Below are 20,840 nucleotides of genomic sequence, written 5' to 3' on the forward strand. Positions count from 1 at the left end.
TCCATAGGAAATGGTTGCCATGTGGCAAAAAAAAGCCACTTGTCAATTGGGGGCTTGGCACCGCACTGATCGATGACTTGCATCGCCGTGAGGTGGAGCGGTGAAGCCTTGGCAGGGTAGTTTGCCTTCGTCGTGCTTGGTAGGCCTGCCGGGATGGTCTGGAGGCTCGTGTTCGGGGTAACCTTGACCTTGCCAGGCTGGCCTGCCCGACAAGGGAGGTTTTCCCTTAGTGGTATCTTGTTCTTTTGGCTTGTCTCGGTCTTCTTGATCCGCTCTCTGAATCCTCAAAGAGCTGATCACTTTTGCTTGGTCTGGTCTTGGATGTTGCAATCTTGCTCTTAGGTGTGTGCACTATCTGGGCAACAGACCCAGGGTTTGTTGCACCGACAGGAGCCCCCCGGGCCTAGCCCGAACGCGCTGCCAGGTCAGTTGCTTGTCCTTTGAGATCTTCTTTGCTTCTTCATTAACCTGAGCCCAGGTCAGTTTCATGTTCTCCCGTGCGTCGCGCAACGCCAATTGCAGTGGGGCCACCTTTGTAATGGCCCATGAATGACTTTAACGTAGGGGTGAGTAACTGCCAATTCACTCTTCCCACCATATTTTCATTCTTGGCCACGTATGCTGCATGCATCACTACAAGAATTCTGTTAATACATGACAGTTCCAATCCGTCACAAACTTGCGCAAAACTGTCATGGGGGAGCATATGTGACGGATTTGAATTCCGTCATGTATATCGCGTCATAATTTGACCACTGTACACTCCTTGATGGATCATCAAGAACCGTCACGGACCATGACGGTTCTTGACCGTCATGGACGGCACTAAACTGACATGCTCATAACGACGTTACCATGTCTGCCAGATAAGAACCGTCATGGACGGCACTAAACTGACATGCTCATAACGACGTTACCATGTCTGCCACATAAACATCTGACCTCGATCTGACATGGCAGCCCATGAAGTAATCAGCCCAATAAGAATTTTGACCCACTAAATTTTAGCTATTTCCAAAGACCAACGCCGATGTAGTAATTAGCCCAATTAAAAAGTTGCCCCATTAATTTTACAGTACGTCCAAGGCCCACTAGTTTCAATCTCAACAACTAGCCCATCTCATTTCTCATGGTCCATAGAAATTCTATTTTTTCAGAAATATATGCTCATGTCATTAAATAAAAGAAAAAAACATAAACAGAGCAGATTTTTTTTCACAAAACTTTTCAATTACAGATATTTCCAGATAATACATTTATAAGGACTAGCAAAAAACAAGAAAGTAAAATCTACAGACCCCTATGTTAATTCTGCAGCCACCACCACCCAACTTAGCGCTCACTGGACGCATATCCAGCCATCCACCACCACCCAGCTTTGCGCTCCATGGATGCAGATCGGGCCATCCATGTTGACATCATCTAAGGGAGAACCATATCCGCCAAAGCCTCGCCTCAACACATGATCAACATTGCCTGCGCGTCAACAAACATTAAGACAGCCTCAAAAATTAGCATGTACGAGCACATCCCATCCCCCAACAGCATGGTCCCGGTGAGCTCTTGTTTCATGTATTAATCATTCTTCAATTATTTCTAAAGAATATAATATTCTTCAGTTAGTAGTTAGTTTATAAGTAGACAACGTTTTCCAATGACCATGCTCACTAATGGAAAATTACATCTTGAAAGTTAATTGTAGAAGCAAGTGAGCTCAGATTTCTGTATGAACAAACCATGGCCTCTAAGCTACAATTATCCAATGACATGAAATACTGATGTTATAGGAACATGTTATAAGAATAACATATAATCTCGATGGACAACATCATGAATCTTGAGATTAATCATTTTTATTAATGTGATAATTTCTATTTTGTTAATATTTATGTGGATATACGTAGTAACGAGCCATCACAATCACTTTTAGTTAAAACCTTTGGTTGGATTACTCCGTGGAGAAGTCAAGTTAGATATAAAATGATTACATATTAATTACCATGCTCTAAGATTCATTGAATATCATGATGAATAGAATAACTACTTTCCTTGTGGAAGATGGACAATTACCTGCGGCGTAGCTGTGTGAATCTTAGTCCCTTTTACCTTTTACCAATCAGTTGTTTAAAAAGCTTGAGAGATACACCTACAATGAGTTCAGAACAGAATGTGATTTATTTGGTTCTTCTATATTTCACTCCAACAATTTAAAATGGATCCAATAAGGATACACGGGTTCCATGAAGTATACATGCATTCTAGCACTGAGGATACTATTGTTGTAGTGTTCGATAGCCATGGTGCGGAGGTGTTGGAACACACTTGGGTTCATGAACCAACAACAGACAATTGAGTTTTGTTACTCATAAGTAAATATGGAAAAGAATTTGCAATGGTTATCATCAGGTTATGGGATCCCTGATCCCTAAAGCACACACGCACTACATCGTCACACAGACTACTCAAGGAATCATAAGCATTTTTGTTGCTACAAGTATGTCAGATCAACAAATTTATAGCTATGTATGATGCACAGATTGCAATGGTTGTCATCAGGTTATGGGATCCCTGATCCCTAAAGCACACACACACTACATCACACAGATTACTCAAGGAATCATAAGCATTTTTGTTGTTACAAGTATGTTAGATCAACAAATTTATAGCTATGTCTGATGCACAGAACATATTTCTCCCAGAAAAATTCTTAAATAATATCACCGGCATGCTATGTTTTTAAGGCGACGCTTCGCTTTAAGGCGCTGGGGGCGCCTCGACGCCTAGGCAAAGCCTAGGCGCCTAAAGCGGACGCCTAGGCGCCTAAAGCGGGCATATTTGCAAAGCGCTGGGGGGGCGCCTCGACGCCTAGGCCTCGCCTTATGGACGCCTTAAAAACATAGCCGACATGTACTACCACAGCAGGAAGACTGGAATTTTGAATTGTAGTTGTGGGAAAAGGAAAGTAGAGAGCATATATTCCACAAGTAGAGCTCCATGTGTACTCCAATCCTGTTGAATGTGAAGAAATCAACTACTCCCCCTCCAATACATATTAATTGACGCTGGTCTAGTACACAGTTGTACTAATTTTTGTACTAAACTATCATTAATTAATTTGGATTGGAGGGAGTATTAAACATTTCACATTGCCACGCACACTGTTAGGTACAATATTGTACGATGCCTCCAACATGAGCAAATGAATTGCCTGAAACATCTACGCAGACATGGAGTTTCCACATGCCAAATCTACCATTATCATGCCCAACTGAACATATATGTCAGATTAATGAATGGATTGTTATGCCCTGATGCTAAACAAAATAGGCTTCTCACGGAAAAGATTCATACTCCGATACAGTATATCTTAATTAAGAGCACATCGTGCATCTCAGGGCACGTCCAGCGAACAAAGGATCGGCAACACAGTATATCTGAATTAAGAAAGAAGCATGCAAGTACATCACAAAAAATCTGGCTACATCATAAAGACTGAGCAATAACATACCTTGAGCGGTACATCAGCACTTGCTACAGCTTCAGAGATAACAAATTAAGTTATGCACCAAAGATATCATAACCGCTGGCTTCATTTCCTTCAAGTAGAAATGCTACAATACCAACCTCCAAGAAAACCATTCTTCAACTGTGAAACAGTGTAATCGCATTAATTCCATGAAAATGCCATATGAAGCATAGTTTGCCACACCATCCATTTCAGCATTAAAATAACTGGCATACAGGAGTAAGGTAATATCAGACAACATACTACTGTACAACCTAACACCTGAGGACCATTGCATAAGAGCATCCCTTGGATCAGTAGCATTACTAAGCACATATACATGAGATCTGAATCTAATAACCCAGGCAATGTGTAATCAAACAATCTGAATTCAGTATCAGGACAATTTTAATGCACTCAAATTCAATACCAGGCCAATTAATGCATGCAAAACAATCTGAATCCAATACCAAGGTCAATCTAAATCCGAGTAGAGCCAGACATAAAATTCATATTGACGAACCCCTCCTCGGTATAGGACACATGGACAGACAACATGACAAGGACTTATGTTTGCAGATCGGGGACAGGACCATGGCATACAGACTCGCATTCGCTAATACAACTTATCTTCTAGTTCCAGAGTACCAAGATACAGAATATATCTAGTGCACATATACCCAGAACCTATCTAGTACACATATACCCAGAAATAACTAAGCAGATAAACACTGACATCACTAACAAATTTTGAAAGAACACAAATGTAGGTAAGATCAGAGCTTAAAGGGGACAAACTCACCCACCGAGATGGCTACAAGCAGCAGCACCTAAGTGCAGGACGGAAGGACCGAGGCAAAGCCAAGGAGGCGGCACCCGTCGCTGCAGCACGGTAGGGAGAAGCCAGTGGCCATCACCGTGGCGTCGGCGCCCCTATACACTGCATCCATGAGAGCGGTGCCAACTGGACCTCACCATTGCTCGGCGTCGACCGGAGATGGATAGGTGGCCGCCGCACGGAACATTAACTACTTCAAATCCGGTGGCAGAAAATGACGAGCTCGGCGCCGCTACCTCCACCTTGGCCTTCTCATCGACGTCGATCTAATTGAGATGGCCAGCACATCATGGGGTTCGCCGCGGCACGTGCGCTGCTCGACTAAGACCGAGGAAGGCGGATTGATGTGCGATGGGATGTAATGGACTGCGTTAAACGTCGTCCAGCCGGAGCGGTCGGTCCCGCCGCCACCACCGAGTCCGGGATCTGGACCGGGGTGTATGGGCTCGTGGCCATGGCGGTGGGAAAGATGAGGAGGGGGCCGAGGCATATAGAGCGGAGAAGAGAGGGGAGCGGTGGATCGGGAGAGGTAAGGCCTCTTCTGCGCCGGCGCCGGCGTGGAGCGGGCAGACTAGGGTTAGGCGGCGGCTGAGGGAACGGGAGGAGAGGATGGGAACTAGGGTTAGGTGTGTGTGGATCGTGGAGTTAAAAAGGGCTGCCTCAAAATTTTGCCACCCTGCCGTGTTGGTTTCTTGAAATTTTGCATCGCCGCACGCTCTATTAACATTCCGCGCGCTCCTTAAAAAATGGTTTCACGCGCCCGCTTTTCTTCCTTATTTCTATATAATGTTCGACCGACTGACAACTGGACCAAATAAGGAGGCACATAAGACACATCAGCAGGATCCACCCGTGACGGTTCGGATGGTGCATCAAGAAAGAAAAAAATGAGCGCCGCTTGTTGATTCATGACGATTTTCGTGACGGTCCTTCGATGTCCGTCATTGAGGGCTACTGTTTTGGGGTGCCATTCGTATCTTGATGATCCATGACGACATCTGTGACAGTTTTCAAGAACGTCATCAGAAATCCATCATGGATTAACATGTTTCTTGTAGTGCATTGAGTGGGGTAGGTAACGGAGGCGCGTGGTGCGGGAGAGCTTCAAGGCAGGGGCCCGGTCTTCTTGGATTGGCGGAGGAGGACGGCGGTCACCCGTCGAGGGATCTGCTCCCAGCCTTGATCGGCCTATAAATGAGGGGTGGGGCCAAGTGGGAGTGTTCATCCACACATCTCTCCTCCTCCACTTCCTATCTTCTTCTGGCTATGCTGAAGGGGAGAGACCGGGGCCAGGCCCCATGCTCCAGCTTGGGGTTGATGGAATTGCACGCTCGCGCAGGCGCACGAGAAGTGAAAGGGTGTGGTCACGCCTTTGCTGGGAAGGGACCCCTCTCCCGTCTTTGCACAGGCCTCAAGGGGGTGCGCGGGCGACGCGGCGGTAGCACCAGAGTAGCGACTCTAGTGCTCTCATCACCGAGCCGGCCGGAGCTTCAACTTTAGTGAGGGGCTATGTCAGCGACACTACGTTGGAGCCCTTAATGGACGCAAAGCGTGGTCGTCAATCGTGGCCTATCCCCCTTCTCCTGTGATATCGAAGGGAGACTGCGGGAGCGGCTCGCCATTGGTAATGGCAGATCCCTTCCTTCGGGGTACTGCCCGTTTTGCGTATGGGCGGGTTCCTTGTGCCCGTGCATGCTTCTTCAGGGGGCTACATCCTTCTATCTTCGGGTCGCTAGAGACGACCATGCTCTCTATGGAGTCATCCGGAGTGCCTCGTGCCTGCCCTGGTTGCCGTGGTGGGGGCTTAAGTGGCAGCGGGCGCGCCCTCTTGATCGATCGCGGTCAGGAAGGTGGCGGCAACCCACGACGCGTCAAGAGCGAAGACGACCGCTTCGACGAGGCGTGCTTGCCGGCAGCACCATCATCACCAGCTGGGCTTCCGACAGTGTTATTACCACCCGCACATGCCCTCCGGTTTCTTCCTCCCATCCGGGGAACGGCGCCATCCTGATCCTGGGGAGGCGCCGAATCCCAGCCGGGCCTTCCCTCTTTCTTCTTCGTCTCCCTCTATAGCTTCAAAGAGGGGAAGGACACAACAAAGGCATCACGGGCATCTTATCTTTTTTCAATCTAAAATATGTAGGCATTTGCCAAACTTTAGTTCAAATTATGTAATCTCTTTTATCCATGTTTGTGTTCTGCAAGATATGTACTTGTTGATCAGCATATTTAATGAAAAAGATAAACCTTGTCGGGTACTTGTTCATGTAACATGTCCATGTAGAGGTGAAATGCCTCTATTCATTCAAGTAAACAAGTTTTCCCCAACAGGCTATCCTGCTGGTACCCTCAGTTTGCTGCCGCGGAGCTAAGCCTGTCGGGCACAAATCGTAGAGACGGGCCAGCCCGCCGCCAAACTTTATCGCCAAAGGCCACTGCAACCATCCTGACTGAAGCAACGTTCTAGTAAAGGGATGGGAGCACCTAAGTTTCAAAGGTGGCGAGGTTTCCCTATGCACAAGTCCCTACTTATAGAACACGTATGGATAAGAGAGAGTACTTATATGTTTGGCTTGCCGGGGGTCGCAATGTAGGCTTGTCTTCTCTTTTCCTCTTCGAGACCAACTCCACGGTAGGAGCCTGTAGTTTAGTGCAGATGAAAATGATGCCACATGCGATCTTTTCTACATGAACATGATATGCTCATGATATGCTTATGCATGCATGCAATTTGTCGGGGCCCCACAACGGTTCATTTATTTCTTTGTTGCTCAGGGTTTGCGCCTGGCTTTGTACAAGGGGTTGCATGCAACATCAGTAAGGCTTGTACAAAAGGGTGGCTATTGGGTAGGGCCCGACAGCCGCGCCTTACAGGTAGAACTTACGGAGATGCTCAATCTTCCATGAGTTTTGCAACTGAATGCCATCTTCGGTCTCCAGACGGACTGCGCCAGGTCTGTTGATTCGTACTACCCGGTAAGGGCCTTCCCACTTTGGCGTCAACTTGTTTGTACCCTTGGAGGACTGAACACGGCTAAGGACAAGGTCGCCTTCCTCAAAACTCTGGGCATGAACCCTGCGGCTGTGATAGCGACGCAGGGCTTGCTGGTAGCGTGCAGCACGCGTAGCAGCCCAGAGACGGTTCTCCTTGATTAGCATTGCGTTGTCGCGTCGGTGCTGTTCTTGCGCTACTTCATCATAGGCAAGCACTCGAGGTGACCCAAAAATGAGTTCTTGGGGATAACTCCTTCTGCCCCAGACTAGGGAGAAGGGAGTCTGCCCGGTAGCTCGATTTGGTGTCGTTCTGAGGGACCAAAGAACCACCGGCAGCTCGTCGATCCATCGCCTGCCACACTTCTGCAGCTTATCAAATGTCCTCATCTTGAGTCCTCGCAACACTTCAGCATTCGCCCTATCAGCTTGCCTGTTGCTCCTTGGATGAGCAACAGAAGCGAAAGAGATCTTGCTTCCGAGGGCATGAACGTATTGCATGAACGCGTGGCTCATGAATTGGGTGCCGTTGTCAGTGATGATTCATGCAGGGACTCCGAAGCGGCACACCAATCCTTTCAAGAACTTGATAGCTAACCGAGCAGTCACCTTTCTCACGGGCTCTACTTCCTGCCACTTTGCAAACTTGTTGATTGCAACGAACAAGAATTCAAAGCCCCCGGTAGCACGGGGGAAGGGCCCTAAGATGTCGAGCCCCCAGACCGAAAACGACCATGTAAAGGGATTGTCTGAAGAGCTTGGGCAGGCAGATGGATGTTCTTCGAATGGAACTGGCAGGCTTCACATTTGCTGACCAACTCAATTGCATCTTGGAGGGCTGTGGGCCAGTAAAATCCTTGCCGGAAGGCTTTTTCCACTAGAGACCTTGATCCAACGTGTGATCCGCACATACCCTTGTGTATCTTTGCCAACAGTTCCTTTCCTTCTTCCCGACAAATGCACTTCACTTTCACACCATTGGGCCTTCATCTGTACAGCATGTCGTCAATGAACTAGTACATAATGGCCCCCGGGCTACTCTTTCAGCTTCTTCTTGCTCTTCGGGAAGTTCTCTAGTTTGGAGGAAATGGACTATGTGTCGTGCCCAAGTTGGAGCCTGAGGCTCGGCAACAAGGACTAGCAGCACCTCCTCCTTCGTGGGAGCGGACTCCTCCACCACGGGGACCGATGGTCTGGCGGGAGTGGGCAGCTCAGCGGCCGAAGGGGAGTTATTCTCGCCAAGCTCTCTGCCAGGAGCCTGGAGAGGTTCTATAGGGAGAGGCTTGCCAGAGTCCAATTTCCTCCTCTTTCTGGCCATTGTTGCCGGGGATACGAAGGGCTGAGTCAGATGGAGAACAAAAGTCCCTGGTTCCACTGGGAGTTTTTGCGCACCGCACTTTGACAGATGATCAACAATGTTGTTTTCCGCATGGTGTATGAGCTCTGTTTGTAATCCTTCGAAGCGCTCCTCCAACTTCCTCACTTCCTCAAGGTATGCCTCCATCAATGGACTTTGGTAATCCTTGTTCACTTGTCTCACCACAAGTTGTGAGTCTCCGCGGATGATCAGCTTCTTGATCCCTAGTTCTGTCGCAATCCTGAGCCCGACAAGGAGCCCTTCGTACTCTGCAGTATTGTTGGTGGCCTTCTCCCGGGGAAAATGCATTCGGACGACGTACTTAAGGTGTCCCCCTGTGTGAGCAACAAGAAGTACACCAACCCCTGCACCTTGTAGGGAGAAGGCACCATCAAAATACAAAATCCATTCTTGGGGTGCTTCCTTGCCGGGGATAACTGTCTCCAACACTTCTTCATGAGGGGTTGGCATCCACTCCGCAGTAAACTCTGCCAGTGCTCTGCTCTGAATAGTGGACGTGCTCTTAAACTTCAAACCAAAACTGAATAACTCCGAGGCCCACTCCACTATCTTGCCGGTGGCCTCGGGGTTTCTAAGTATTCGTTGCAAAGGAAAGCGGGTGACGACCGTGATCTTGTGGGCTTGGAAGTAGTGGTGCAGTTTCCTTGAGGCCATGATGAGGCCAAATATCAAATTTTGCATGCTAGAGTACCTTGATCTAGCCCCTGCAACAGGGAGCTGACGAAGTACACTGGGCGCTGCACCACTTTCGTCCTTGCCGCAACCTTGGGACGGTCTCCGCTGCCTCGCTCTCCCTTGTCATGAACTGCTTCTAACCTTGCTGGGATATGTCTGCTTTCTTCTCCAGAGGGGACAATAGCTGTGGATGCCGCTTCATCCACTTCCCCTGTGTCACCAGTGCCACACTGACCACTTGATTAGTTGCCGCTAAGTATAGCAGCAACGGTTCTTGTGGTTTGGGAACAACCAAAGTGGGCATAGAGGAAAGATAGGCCTTCAAATCTTGCAGCGCGGCGTCTGCCTCCGAGGTCCACTCCACAGGTCCCGCCTTCTTCAAGATTTTGAAGAACGGCAAGGCACGCTCGGTAGATTTGGAAATGTACCTGCTAAGCGTGGCAAAACATCCATTCAGACGCCTCACATCCCTAACTATCTTGGGTGCTTGAATCTGGTCGATAGCCTTGATCTTGTCGGGATTGGCCTCTATCCCCTGATGGGACACAAAGAAGCCATGTAGCTTGTCGGAAGGAACACCAAACACACACTTCTCTGGGTTCAGCTTTACGTTGATCTTGCGCAGATTAGCAAATGTTTCTTCCAAATACAGAATGAAGGTTGATCTATCCTTGGTCTTGACCACAATATTATCCATGTAAGCTTCAATGTTTCTGTGCAGCTGGGACTCAATGCCAATCTGTACTGCCCTTGCAAAAGTGGATCCGGCGCTCTGCAACCCAAAAGGCATCCGTACAAAGCAATACGTGCCACATGGGGTTATGAACGCTGTCTTCTCTTCATCTTCCTTGGACATAATTTAAGATCTGGTGGTATCCAGAGTATGCATCCAGAAAAGAAAGCAGGTCACACCCGGAGGTGAAATCCACAATTTGGTCGATGTCCGGCAAGGTAAATGGGTCCTTTGGGCATGCCTTGTTTAGATCTATGAAATCTATGCAAAGCCTTCATTTCCCATTAGCCTTCCGCACCACCACTGGATTTGCTAACCATGTTGGATGCAATACTCCTCTGACCAGACCAGCTGCTTCAAGTTTCTTGATCTCCTCGGCAATGAACTGCTGCCGCTCCAAAGCTTGCTTCTAGACCTTCTGTTTGACGGGTCGGGCATGATGGCAGATAGCAAGGTGGTGCTCGATTACCTCCCTGGGAACACCAGGGATATTAGATGGTTTCCAAGCAAACACATCGATATTCGCCCGCAGGAAGGCAATGAGTGCGCTTTCCTATTTTTCATCAAGGGTGGCACTGATAGTGAATGTACCATCAGTGCCAGCCTGCCCTGTCGGGACCTTTTTCACAGCGGGTGCAGCAGCCTTGGACCTCTTGCTATTTGAACTCTCTGGCAAGTCATCAACGGGTGCAACGTACTCTGAAGAGGTAGGTTTCCCGGATTCCTCGCAGGCATCCTTGCCATCTCTCTTCTTTTTCTTGCTTTCCTTGGTGGGAACAGTGGTTTCAGCGGCCTCTGCCGCGACTGCTTCCCGGTACATGTTGTCCATGCAAATGATTACGTCCTTCTCGTCTAATGGAATGGACATGACGCTAATCGGCCCTGGCATCTTCAAGGTGTTGTAGGCATAGTGGGATGCCTCCATGAATTTGGCCAGAACTGGGCGACCAAGGATTCCATTGTACGGTAGGGGGAGGTCTGTAACGCCCCGGATCCGATGCGCCAGGTGTCTGCCAGTTATTCGCTGTTGTTGCCATGTCATTTGCTTACGTGTTGCATTTTGCCATGTCATCATCTGCATTTCATATCATGTCATCATGTGCATTGCATTTGCATACATGTTCGTCTCATGCATCCGAGCATTTTCCCCGTTGTTCGTTTTGCAATCCGGCACTCCTATGTCACCCGACGCCCCCTTTTGTCTCTTTCCATGTGCGGGTGTTAAACGTTCTCGGAATGGGTCGGTATTTGCCGAGTGGCCTTGGTCTAGCACCGACAGACCGCCCATCAAATTTCGTCGCATTCGGAGTCCGTTTGATAGCCCAACCGTTGAACTTATAGCGGTACCGCTGCCGGTACCTGCGTCGGATGTTTCGGTCTCCGAAACCGTTGCCGGGCTGCATTTCATCTCTCTCCTCTCAGCTCAAGCCTCTCTCTCTCCGCCCACCTAGGCCCAGCCTACCCCTCCTCGCGTCCGGAACCGCCCGATCGCGATCGGAGAGCTCCGAAACCCCTCCTAACCCTAATCCTAACCCCCTTCCCTATATAAACCCCTCCCATGCCATTTTGGGCAGGACCTAGCCTCCCCTAACCCCCAGCCGCAGCTATCCCCTCCTCCTCGGGATCTCCGCCGCCTTCCCCTCGTTTTCCGGCGCCGGCTACCTCCATCGCGCCACTTGGCAGCTCCCCTTTGGCCAGCCGCCACCGCGCCATCGCCCTCCTCCACTCCCCGCTCGCCAGCTGTCCTCCCCACGCCTCCCAGCCACGCGGCCCGCCGAGGCCCATCGCGGGCCCGCTCGGCCCGACCGTGCCGCCGCCGCGCGCCCGAGGCCCCGTGCGCCCCGTTCCCCGCGCCCCAGCGCTGCGCCGCCCGGCTCCCCGTGTGCGCCGCCGCACCTCACCCTCCGTCGCCGCGCTACCCTCCTCGTTGACCGGAGCCCCGCCGCAACCTCTCGTCACCGGCGCCGCCCCTGCAGGATCCCGTCGCCGGCGCCTTTCCCCGTCGACTAGCGCCCGAAGGCCGCCGCCGCCACGTCCACACCTCCCGTCGCTCTCCAGCGCCGCCCCACGAGCTCCGTCGAGCTTCCGCCGCCGGGAATGGATGGATCTGGCCAGGATCCACCAGATCCGGACATCCCCGGCCTCCGCCCCTCGCCGGAGCACCTCCCAATCGCCGTTGACCGCGGGTCACTGCCGCCCCAGTCCCTGCTCGGGGTCGATCCAGGAGGACGACGCCCGCAAGCCGCGTCGACCCCGCGTGGGCCGGCCTCACATCCAAGGCCCAGCCGGCGCCATCGGCCCGGTCCACGTCCCCAGTGCCGGCCTACCTCCTCCCTCGTCGTGGGACGAAGCCCAGGGTGAGCCGCCCCCCTATCCCATGCCCTGGGCGTCTTTTAGCATATAGTCGCCCGCCTGTTTTTTTTTCCAGATAAACTGCTAAGTCCCCAGATCTGCATAATGTGTGCACTTGTTTGACCTAGTGTAACTTTCTGCTCGTAGATCCATTGTGCATGTTTGATATGTCAAATTGTTCGCCTCGTGGTGCTCTTCATTTTGTTCAATTGCACCATATTCATTCGAGTTCATCTTGATGCCCAAATCTCTGTTGGAAGAGGGCTAGTTGCTGTTATTCTCTGGTTCTTATCAGAACTTAGTGATTTGTCATTTTTGTATCATTTATTCTGTGCATCTTTTGAGCATGAGCTCTACATGTGTTTTGAAGTATGCCATGCCATCTTTCCAGTGGTGTATGCCTTGTATTTTTGTGATCTCTGTGGCGACTAGCACAAGCATGCAAAGTAGGTCCCGTAATGTTTCGGATTTCAGGGACTTAGTGATTTCTCTAAGTCCTTGTTTGCTGTAATTTTGTTGCCATGTAAACTTGATATTACAGAGAGATCCATGCATATTTTGGAGATGTTCACTAAGGATGTTTTGTAGATATAGTTGTAATTTATCCACTTCTGTCTTTTTTTGCAATTATGGAGTGCCATAGCATGACTCAATCTTGCTCTACTTTTGATATAAAATATTTCTGGCAGATTCTTAACATGATATGCAATTTTGCCAAGCTTATTGTAGTGGATCCATACATGCTATGCTATTGTTCTTGCCATGGTTAGTTTCATAAACATGCCATATTGCTGTAGGTGTGCTTGGTTTGTCATGAATTGCTCTGTAGTGAGTGCATCAAGCTCACAAAGAGGCCTACATATTATTATTTCTGCCATGCTCTGTTTTCTGCTAAGTCTGAAACCTGATAACGAAACTTGCTATGTTTACATGCTTACCATCATATCTTATGGTCCTTTTTGGCTTATGGTCAGTAAGGGACTTTTGTTACATGCTTTGAGTAGATTTATGCCATGCCTTTCTTTGCTATGATACGTTCCTGTAGCATGTTGATTTCATGCTCTGAACATTGCAACCTGATGTTATTTCTGTCATGTCCAGTAATTCTGCCAAGTCTGTGAACCTGTTATTATTTGCAATCTTGCCATGTCCTTTTGAGCATGTTCTAGTGATTTCTGGAGATAGCTCAGTGTTCATGTTTTGTTGTGCTTTACCTGTACATCATGTCCATGCTTTCTGTTTTCTTGTTGAGTTGCTGTAGCATATTGTTTTGATGCTTGCTAGGTGCATAGTTGCTGTTTTGGACAGATTGTTGCCATGTATTGTTTGGAGTGTATGTGTTGCACCGTAGCTCCGTTTCGAGCATGCTATATATGAAACTTGCTTGGTTTTGCATGTAGTCTCATATTATCATGTTGCATCATTGTTTTGAGGTGTTTTCTTGATGTTTGTATGCATTTTGCATCAATGCCATGTTTAACTTGTTTTGCTCATATCTTCTAGGCCGTAGCTCCGAATCTAATGAACTTTATATGTAACTTGACTAGAATTTCGTGTAGATCATCATGGTGCTCTTTAACTTGCTGTTTAACAACTTGAACATAAGGTTTATTCAGTTCTGGACCAATTTCGAAATTTGCATATGAGGACTTACCGGAATTGTTATGTTGTTTCCGGCCTCATTTAAACTTGCCTTGATGTGTTGTTCTTGTATGCATCATCTCTTGTCATGAGTAGCTTCCTATTAGCCTTGTCATGCATCATTCTTGGTTGAGCATCATGCCTTGTTCATGTGTGGTGTGTTTACCTTGTTGTGTGCTTCTTCTCGATAGTTCCCGTGTCGTTGCGATCGTGAGGATTCGTTCGTCTTCGTGGCTTCATCTTCTTCATGGATTCGTTCTTCTTCCTAGCGGGATTTCAGGCAAGATGACCGTCACCTTGGATCTCATTACTATCATTGCTATGCTAGTTGCTTCGTTCTATCGCTTTGCTGCGCTACCTATTCACTTGCTCCTCAAGCCTCCCAAATTGCCATGAACCTCTAACCTTTGTCACCCTTCCTAGCAAACCGTTGTTTGGCTATGTTACCGCTTTGCTCAGCCCCTCTTATAGCGTTGCTAGCTGCAGGTGAAGATGAAGATTGCTCCATGTTGGATTATGTTTATGTTGGGATATCACAATATCTCTTATATTATTAATGCATCTATATATTTGGTAAAGGGTGGAAGGCTCGGCCTTATGCCTGGTGTTTTGTTCCACTCTTGCCGCCCTAGTTTCCGTCATACCGGTGTTATGTTCCCGGATTTTGCGTTCCTTACACGGTTGGGTGATTTATGGGACCCCCTTGACAGTTCGCCTTGAATAAAACTCTTCCAGCAAGGCCCAACCTTGGTTTTACCATTTGTCCTAGCCTATTTCTTTTCCCTAGGGAGTCGCTCTCTCGAGGGTCATCTTATTTTAACCCCCCCGGGCCAGTGCTTCTCTAAGTGTTGGTCCGAACTGAGTAGACTGCGGGGCCACCTCGTGAAAACTCGAGGTCTAGTTTTACTCGTAGGATGTCTCATCCGGTGTTGCCCTGAGAACGAGATATGTGCAGCTCCTATCGGGATGTCGGCGCATCGGGCGGCTTTGCTGGTTTTGTTTTACCATTGTCGAAATGTCTTGTAACCGGGATTCCGAGACTGATCGGGTCTTCCCGGGAGAAGGAATATCCTTCGTTGACCGTGAGAGCTTATCATGGGCTAAGTTGGGACACCCCTGCAGGGTATTATCTTTCGGAAGCCGTGCCCGCGGTTATGTGGCAGATGGGAATTTGTTAATATCCGGTTGTAGAGAACTTGACACTTGACCTTAATTAAAACGCATCAACCGCGTGTGTAGCCGTGATGGTCTCTTCTCGGCGGAGTCCGGGAAGTGAACACGGTTTCTGGGTTATGTTTGACGTAAGTAGGAGTTCAGGATCACTTCTTGATCATTGCTAGTTTCACGACCGTTCCTTTGCTTCTCTTCTCGCTCTTATTGCGTAAGTTAGCCACCATACATGCTTAGTCGCTGCTGCAACCTCACCACTTTACCCCTTCCTTTCCCATTAAGCTTTGCTAGTCTTGATACCCATGGTAATGGGATTGCTGAGTCCTCGTGGCTCACAGATTACTACACCACCAGTTGCAGGTACAGGTTTGCGATGATCATGACGCGAGAGCGATGTTTACTTGTTTTGGAGTTCTTCTTCTGCTTCTTCTTCGATCAGGGGATAGGTTCCAGGTCGGCAGCCTGGGCTAGCAGGGTGGATGTCGTTTGAGTTTCTGTTTATGTTTCATCCGTAGTCGGATGTTGATCTTATGTATGATGTATTGATGTATTCTTGCGGCATTTGTATGCCTTGTATGTATCCCCAAATATTATGTAATGTTGATGTAATGATATCCACCTTGCAAAAGCGTTTCAATATGCGGTTCTATCCTTGGTGGGGCCTTCGAGTCTCTTTAGGATAGTATCGCATATTGGGCGTGACAAGTTGGTATCAGAGCCTCGACCGACCCTAGGAGCCCCCCTTGATTGATCGTGTAGTTTGGCCGTTGTTGAGTCTAGAAAAACTTTTTCTGAGTCTAGTTATATCGGAGAGTAGGAATTCTTTTTACTCCTCTGCCCCTTCGTCGCTCTGGTGAGAAATCTTGACGTAGGTGTTTTGAACTATTCCTCTTCCCCTTCAAATTTTTCTTAGGATCACGTGGTTAGTTTTCGTTCGTTGTCCTTCCTCTTTTCAATCCGGCGCATTTCTCTTCGAGTGTTTTCGGTCCTCGTCATCTTTTGCGAGATCAGTTCTCAGTTATTTCTCTTCCGATGTTGTTTCCTTGTCCGAAGTTGTCCTTGTTTTTTCCCACCCACCCACCCTTTTCTTCTCGGAACCGGAGTCTGTAATCGAGTATCCATTCTACTCGTGCGAAATCTTTGCATTCTCTCCTCAATTATTTCAACCGGTGCTTTTCTCTTCAAAGCTATTCGTCGATTTCCCCTTCCTAGTTCCGTTGTCTTTCCCGCCCTCCCACCCCTTTTATTCCCGGAGTTTGAGCCTCTATTCGAGCATCTATTTCATTTGTGCGGAACCTCTCCAGTCTTCCTTCAATTATTTCAACCGGTGAATTCTCGTCTCATTGACATTCTTCATCTCTTTTCTTCTCCGGTGGATTCAATTCCAATATTCGGTAGTGATTATATTCTTTCCTCGGCTCAAATGTGTCCCGTTGCTCGTTCCCCTCTCATCATTTTATCGTTCCGGAGTGATGAACACATCTCAGGAGATTCGTCTGTGTTCGAATTAATTCGAGGTTGTTACCTTATTCAAATATCTCAATTATTCCGGTGCACCTTATATCTCCTCAACAATCCTTTCTCGACGGCGTTTCTTTTCAGTGGGCCCTAACCCACAGGTTTTTCCCAGGATCTTACCTAACTCTTCTAATTTTACCGGAGTTATTCTCAAATCCTTTTTCAAAGTTTGACGTAAGTATGAATTTCATCAATCAGACGCTTTCCAATTTCAATTTATTTTCATTGTTGGCTCAACCTCTTCGCTTTTCATTCTCCCGGAGTATATCAACAATTTTGGTATTGTTTCTCGTCATATTTCTCAACATTCGAAGACCGAGAAGAATTTCTCTTAAATCTTGTCCGCTCTCCCGGTGATTCGCAGTGCTAACTCGATGTTAGCTTATCATATTGTTTCTAGTCGTGTAATTCTTTTCAAACACCCGACGCATTTCAGGAGTTGCTTTCTCTCTCGAACATCCGGAGGCCATCTTTTCGGAATATTTCGTCGTCCCAAGTTTTCTAATCCGTTCTCCGATTATTCTATATTCATGCCTTTTCGTTCGTCTCCATATTCTTCCGGTGCTTTGCTCTTTAATCAGTTTGCGATCTCGTCGTTCTCCGGTCTCTAGATTCCCTCAAGTTTATTCGTGTTCTTCATATTTTCCCGGTGATTCTTTCTCTTTCGTCATTCAATTTTGAATTCTTACGGTGGTTCGTTCAAGATTCTGTTGTGGTTATCATATCTATTAATTCGTTCTTTCCAAATCCTACCGGTGGTTCACGAAGATTTTTCTCAAGTTTTGGCGCTATATCTCCCTTTATTTGTTTCCAACGAGAATAAGTAGCATGCAAATCCATTGCTTTTTATCAATTTAATTGGTGGGGGATAAGCATAACGTAATCCTTATTTTCTTTCTTCAAGTGGTTTTATCTCGTCTTTTCGGAGATTGTTCATCTTATCACATTCTCGGTTCAAAATGTTTTCATCTTTTCTTTCTCGAAGTTTTAAGCTTCCCGCCGATTTCGTCGGAACCTCCATCTAAATCATCGCAAGGATTTAATCTTAACCCTTTCATCCTTCAATTTTTATCGGCATTCTTTTCGTACCGGAGTTCTTCACGATGGCTCGTCATGATTTAATACATTCCTTAAGTGTTCATCAAGATTCCTATCGAAGGAGCTCAAGTACCTTTACTTCTTGCTTTTCGAAGTGCAATTAATTCTTCGTATTCTTTTGAAGTGGAGTTCTGCATTTCTTCGTTTTCCTCAGCTATCCAATCATTTCCATTTGTGGTAGTTTACTACCTCAAAATTTTGAGATGTTAAACATAAGTCCACAAAAAGCTTATTCTTTTCATTGTTGATTTTTCTCAACAATCCCGGTCAATCCTTTCTTCTAAGGTTGCTTTCTATTTCATTCATGGCACAAGTGTCATTTTCTTCTCCGTTCTTTTCATTCAACTTTTTCAATTCTTTCCGGAGGTCTGTATCGTGTCTTCATCAAGTATCATTTCATCTTCTCTAGTTAATGTTCGATCCTCTCCTTGTTCAGCCGGAGTGCTGCCTAAATCTTTTTAGTCTTATTGGTTTCTTATCTCGTTCTGACTGGAGTGGTTTCAGAGTCTATCTGATTCCGTGAGCATTTGATTCTCGTCATTCTCGTCGTTCCTTTTCTTCTCGAGTGCTCTCGATTCTTTGATTTTCTCTTGCGCTCTTATTCCTTTTTCAATTTTCTCCCAACCGGAGTGGTTTCGAATTCAGTCTTATTCCTTGAGATTTTGCTTCTTGTCTCACTCAACATTCCTCTTTTCTTCTCGAGTGTTCTTGACTTTGTTCATCCTCTCTCTTTTGTTCTTATTTCACCTCATCCCCTTTTTCCCTTCCGTCTCGGTCCTAAGATCTCGGGACGAGATCTCTTGTTAGTGGAGGAGTGTTGTAACGCCCCGGATCCGATGCGCCAGGTGTCTGCCAGTTATTCGCTGTCGTTGCCATGTCATTTGCTTACGTGTTGCATTTTGCCATGTCATCATCTGCATTTCATATCATGTCATCATGTGCATTGCATTTGCATACATGTTCGTCTCATGCATCCGAGCATTTTCCCCGTTGTTCGTTTTGCAATCCGGCACTCCTATGTCACCCGGCGCCACCTTTTGTCTCTTTCCATGTGCGGGTGTTAAACGTTCTCGGAATGGGTCGGTATTTGCCGAGTGGCCTTGGTCTAGCACCGACAGACCGCCCGTCAAATTTCATCGCATTCGGAGTCCGTTTGATAGCCCAACCGTTGAACTTATAGCGGTACCGCTGCCGGTACCTGCGTCGGATGTTTCGGTCTCCGAAACCGTTGCCGGGCTGCATTTCATCTCTCTCCTCTCAGCTCAAGCCTCTCTCTCTCCGCCGACCTAGGCCCAGCCTACCCCTCCTCGCGTCCGGAACCGCCCGATCGCGATCGGAGAGCTCCGAAACCCCTCCTAACCCTAATCCTAACCCCCCTTCCCTATATAAACCCCTCCCATGCCATTTTGGGCAGGCCCTAGCCTCCCCTAACCCCCAGCCGCAGCTATCCCCCTCCTCCTCGGGATCTCCGCCGCCTTCCCCTCGTTTTCCGGCGCCGGCCACCTCCACCGCGCCACTTGGCAGCTCCCCTTTGGCCAGCCGCCACCGCGCCATCGCCCTCCTCCACTCCCCGCTCGCCAGCTGTCCTCCCCACGCCTCCCAGCCACGCGGCCCGCCGAGGCCCATCGCGGGCCCGCTCGGCCCGACTGTGCCGCCGCCGTGCGCCCGAGGCCCCGTGCGCCCCGTTCCCCGCGCCCTAGCGCTGCGCCGCCCGACTCCCCGTGTGCGCCGCCGCACCTCACCCTCCGTCGCCGCGCTACCCTCCTCGTCGACCGGAGCCCCGCCGCAACCTCTCGTCACCGGCGCCGCCCCTGCAGGATCCCGTCGCCGGCGCCTTTCCCCGTCGACTAGCGCCCGAAGGCCGCCGCCGCCACGTCCACACCTCCCGTCGCTCTCCAGCGCCGCCCCACGAGCTCCGTCGAGCTTCCGCCGCCGGGAATGGATGGATCCGGCCAGGATCCACCAGATCCGGACATCCCCGGCCTCCGCCCCTCGCCGGAGCACCTCCCAATCGCCGTTGACCGCGGGTCACCGCCGCCCCAGTCCCTGCTCGGGGTCGATCCAGGAGGACGACGCCCGCAAGCCGTGTCGACCCCGCGTGGGCCGGCCTCACCTCCAAGGCCCAGCCGGCGCCATCGGCCCGGTCCACGTCCCCAGTGCCGGCCTACCTCCTCCCTCGTCGTGGGCCGAAGCCCAGGGTGAGCCGCCCCCCTATCCCATGCCCTGGGCGACTTTTAGCATATAGTTGCCCGCCTGTTTTATTTTTCAGATAAACTGCTAAGTCCCCAGATCTGCATAATGTGTGCACTTGTTTGACCTAGTGTAACTTTCTGCTCGTAGATCCATTGTGCATGTTTGATATGTCAAATAGTTTGTCTCGTAGTGCTCTTCATTTTGTTCAATTGCACCATATTCATTCGAGTTCATCTTGATGCCCAAATCTCTGTTGGAAGAGGGCTAGTTGCTGTTATTCTCTGGTTCTTATCAGAACTTAGTGATTTGTCATTTTTGTATCATTTATTCTGTGCATCTGTTGAGCATAAGCTCTAGATGTGTTTTGAAGTATGCCATGCCATCTTTCCAGTGGTGTATGCCTTGTATTTTTGTGATCTCTGTGGTGACTAGCACAAGCATGCAAAGTAGGTCCCGTAATGTTTCAGATTTCAGGGACTTGTTGATTTCTCTAAGTCCTTGTTTGCTGTAATTTTGTTGCCATGTAAACTTGATGTTACAGAGAGATCCATGCATATTTTGGAGATGTTCAGTAAGGATGTTTTGTATCGATAGTTGTAATTGATCCATTCCTGCCCTTGTTTGCAATTATGGAGTGCCATAGCATGACTCAATCTTGCTCTACTTTTGCTATAAAATATTTCTGGCAGATTCTTAACATGATACGCAATTTTGCCAAGCTTATTGTAGTGGATCCATACATGCTATT

At 48.5% G+C, this 20,840-nt stretch overlaps 1 long non-coding RNA gene across 1 annotated transcript; it reads right to left on the reverse strand.

The window, feature by feature from the left end:
* Nucleotides 1–1,095: 1,095 nt before the first annotated feature.
* LOC123167901 (uncharacterized) lies at nt 1,096–5,032 on the reverse strand. Its single transcript, XR_006484128.1, has 4 exons — nt 4,308–5,032; nt 3,509–3,646; nt 2,071–2,146; nt 1,096–1,476 (listed from the first exon to the last, which is right to left on the reverse strand). It is a non-coding gene; the product is annotated as an uncharacterized lncRNA (long non-coding RNA).
* Nucleotides 5,033–20,840: the final 15,808 nt, after the last annotated feature.

This window comes from Triticum aestivum, chromosome 7D (genome assembly GCF_018294505.1).
Source record: "Triticum aestivum cultivar Chinese Spring chromosome 7D, IWGSC CS RefSeq v2.1, whole genome shotgun sequence".
In the NCBI taxonomy this organism is placed as follows: domain Eukaryota; kingdom Viridiplantae; phylum Streptophyta; class Magnoliopsida; order Poales; family Poaceae; genus Triticum; species Triticum aestivum.